Consider the following 3,748-nt stretch of genomic DNA (forward strand, 5'->3'; position numbering starts at 1 on the left):
CACCCTAGTTTTTTTATTATTACTAGGATTATTATTATGATGTGTAGAGACAGGGTGTCACTATTGCCCAGGCTGGTTTCAAACTCCTGGCCTCAAGTTATCCTCTCGCTTCTGCCTCTCAAAGTGCCAGGATTACAGGTGTGAGCCAGGCTGCCTGGCCTCAGCCATTCTTCTTAAGTTAGCAAACCCCCTCAAGGAAAAAGTGGTCCCAAATGCTGAACTTCGTGAATTTTTACATTGTACTGGACATTGGCCCAGTAATTCTTCACCATACTGTTGGCTCTCCGATGCCTTCAGGCAGGCATTTTGTTTTGCTGTGTTTTATCCAGCTTTGCTAGTGGTCCTCAATGGAAGGATTGGTACAAACCACCTGGTCACCTTTATAAAATTCAAAACTCATGCTTGCCACAGCAGCACATAAATTAAAATTGGAACAATGCACAGAAGATTAGCATGGCCCCTGTGCAAGGATGACATGCAATTTCCTGATATATCCCATATATAAAAAAGAAATCATGGGTGGTGCCTGTGGCTCAGTGAGTAGGGCACTGGCCCCATATACCGAGGGTGGCAGGTTCAAACCCAGCCCCTGCCAAACTGCAACAACAAAAAAAAAATAGCCGGGCGTTGTGGCGGGCGCCTGTAGTCCCAGCTGCTCAGGAGGCTGAAGCAAGAGAATCACATAAGCCCAAGAGCTGGAGGTTGCTGTGAGCCGTGTGATGCCACGGCACTCTACCGAGGGCAGTAAAGTGAGACTCTGTCTCTACAAAAAAAAAAAGAAAAGAAAAGAAATCAAAACTCTCACATCAGCTAGAAGCAGGGACTCGCACCTAGAATCCCAGAAGTTTGGTAGGCTGAGGCAGGAGAGTTGCTTGGGGCCAGGAGTTTGAGACCAGCCTAAGCAAGAGCAAGACCCCATCTCTACTAACAATGGAAAATATTAGCCAGGTGTAATGGCACATGCCTGTCGTCCCAGCTACTCGGGAGGTTGAGATAGGAGCCCAGGAGTTTGGGACTGCAGTGAGCTATGATGATGGTGCTGCTCTCCAGCCTAGGTGCCAGAGTGAGAAAAACTCTCACTTCGTTTTTCAAAGAGAAAAGCCATAACTTTCTATTCCACAGAAGAAAGAGACTCTCCTTTCCATTCCTCAAGACTCTCTTCCATAATGTAACAACAGAAATTTGATGAGAATTTGAGGGAAGGGGGCGCTTCTCTGAGAGGCAGGCAGCATTAAGAACAGAGGTGGAGATGAGCAGCCAAAATAGTAATACAGAGTTGGAGGAAAGGAGGGAGGGAGGGAAGGAGACAAGGAAGGAGGAAGGAAGGAAGGAAGGAAGGAAGGAAGGAAGGAAGGAAGGAAGGAAGGAAGGAAGGAAGGAAGGAAGGAAGGAAGGAAGGAAGGAAGGAAGGAAGGAAGGAAGGAAGGAAGGAAGGAAGGAAGGAAGGAAGGAAGGAAGGAAAGAAAAAGAGTGAAAACACAGAAAAATGTAAGCCAATGTCTTCAAATCAGCTTGAATTCACAGCTACCATTAAAACCCCTGCTCATGGCGGCGCCTGTGGCTCAAGGGTTAGGGCGCCGGTCCCATATGCCGGAGGTGGCGGGTTCAAACCCAGCCCCGGCCAAAAAAAAAAAAAAAAAACCCTGCTCATGACAGGACTGCCCCTTGGTGACAGCACGTCCTAATTGTAGGCAATGTTCCTAAGTGGGAAACAAAGACCCCAGAGCAAGTTACCAGTTAAAACAGTATCATTGCAGGAGGTTTGACAGCCAAGCCTCAGCCTCAAAGAATGACAGGGAAAGAATAATACAGAAGACAGATCCTAGAACATGCTGGGGGTGGGGGCAGACTCAGCAGTGACTTTCAACTGGTATCCCGCGGCACACTGGTGTGCTGTTAGGGTATCTTTGGTGTGCCAGTGAACATTTTTAAAGATCATTAATTAAATTATTTTTGAAAGAAGTTCAAAGCACAGAAGTATATTCTTTTAATTAATTTAATTTTATTTTATATCTTATTTTATTTTATTTTTGAGACAGACTTTCTTGCCTTCAGTAGAGTGCCGTAGTGTCATAGCTCATAGCAACCTCAAACTCTTGGGCTCAAGCTATCCTCTTGCCTCAACCTCCCAAGTAGCTGGGACTGGTAACAGGCACCTGCCACGACGCCCGCCTATTTTTTAGAGACAGGGTCTCACTCTTGGCCAGGCTGATCTCAAACTCATGATCTCAAGCAATACCACCTACCTCAGCCTTCCAGAGTTCTGGGATTACAGATGTGAGCCACCATATCTGGCCCTTTTGTACTTTTTTTTCTGATCAACATGATTTAAGCGCACCACAGAAGTTTTAACTACAGTTTCAAGTGTGCCATGAGATAAAAAAAAAAGGTTGAAAAATCACTGCCAGGCCCTGGCTCAGCCCCTCTGCCCACTCTCCCTAATCCCAGTTCTCACCAAAAGGAGCGACTTAATTGCAAATGGAATTCCAGGATCTTAGGAGAAATTGTGGTCCATACTTAGGCCACTTCCTCACATGTAGCTTCATTCAAAGTCTCTCTTCTTGATTGTATTGCCCTAACCCACTTTCCCACCAATATAAATAGTGTTTTTAGTTCTTGTCCTAACAATCAGAGAATTCTGTATTGGAATTGCTACTGGGAAAATTCTAGTGACTCTTCACACTGAATAAGGAGGAAAGGGACACTCAGCAAGCCCAACAGCCACAGGCTTTGGCCATGGGACCCAGGAAGAAAGGCTGCCTCCCTCTCGGTCACACCAATCTGTCCAAGCTGGGGCTCCTGCAGCCTCACTGTGTGTGGGCGCCCAAGGTGGGGGGCTGACTCCCCAGAGGCTGTTTAAGTAGGGTCTGTGGATGCTCAGGGTATGGTGCTGGCAAGAACAGAGGGAGCCTCCAAGCCTTCCCTGAGCCCGTGAGTGCCTTACAGTCCCAGCCAGACTGCAGCCATGCATCCTGGTGCCAGCACCAGGGCTCTCTGCCACCTGCCAGCCTGCTGGTCTGCAGCTCAGCTCTTGCTTGAGCAAGACCTTTGCAGTCCAACAGACCCAGACTCAAACCCTGGCTCTGCCATTTAACTAGTTGTGTAATTCTGGGACGAGTCACTTCATTCTCCAATCCTTTCCTTTCCCTTCTGTGTTGAGGAGATAAACTGCCCATCCCAGAGGGATGTGGGGAGAATATGTAACTTATCATATTTAAATCACCTAGAACCACCTGGGCACAGGGGCTCACACTTATAATCCTGGCACTCTGGGAGACTGAGGCAGGAAGATCGCTGGAGCTCAGGAGTTTGAGACCAGCCTGGGCAACAATGAGACCTTGTCTCTACTAAAAATATAAAAACTAGCTGGACATTGTGGTGAGTGCCTATAGTCCCAGCTATTTGGGAGGCTGAGGTAGGCGTATGCTTGAGCCCAGGAGTTCACGGCACTCTACCCAGGGTGACAGAGTAAGACTTTGTCTAAAATAAATAAATCAATCACTTAGAACCATTCTGGCACATAGTAAGCACTCAGTAAGTGCTATCTTTGCTGTTAGGAAAAAAATGACAATTGAGGAAGGTTTAGTGGCAGCTGGGAAGGATTTGGGTAAGGCAGGAAGAATCACATTTGTCAAGGGCCTACCCTGTGCCTGGTGGTCTCATAGCAGCTGCCCATGTCACTATGACCATGACCTTATGCGACTGAGGTATCCTTAGGCCATGTCAGAGTTGATGGTACTAGCACCTC

At 47.3% G+C, this 3,748-nt stretch overlaps 1 non-coding gene across 1 annotated transcript; it reads left to right on the forward strand.

The window, feature by feature from the left end:
* Nucleotides 1-398: 398 nt before the first annotated feature.
* Nucleotides 399-505, forward strand: LOC128592918 (U6 spliceosomal RNA). Its single transcript, XR_008382129.1, has one exon. It is a non-coding gene; the product is annotated as a U6 spliceosomal RNA (small nuclear RNA).
* Nucleotides 506-3,748: the final 3,243 nt, after the last annotated feature.

Source organism: Nycticebus coucang, chromosome 8, assembly GCF_027406575.1.
Source record: "Nycticebus coucang isolate mNycCou1 chromosome 8, mNycCou1.pri, whole genome shotgun sequence".
Taxonomy (NCBI): Eukaryota; Metazoa; Chordata; class Mammalia; order Primates; family Lorisidae; genus Nycticebus; species Nycticebus coucang.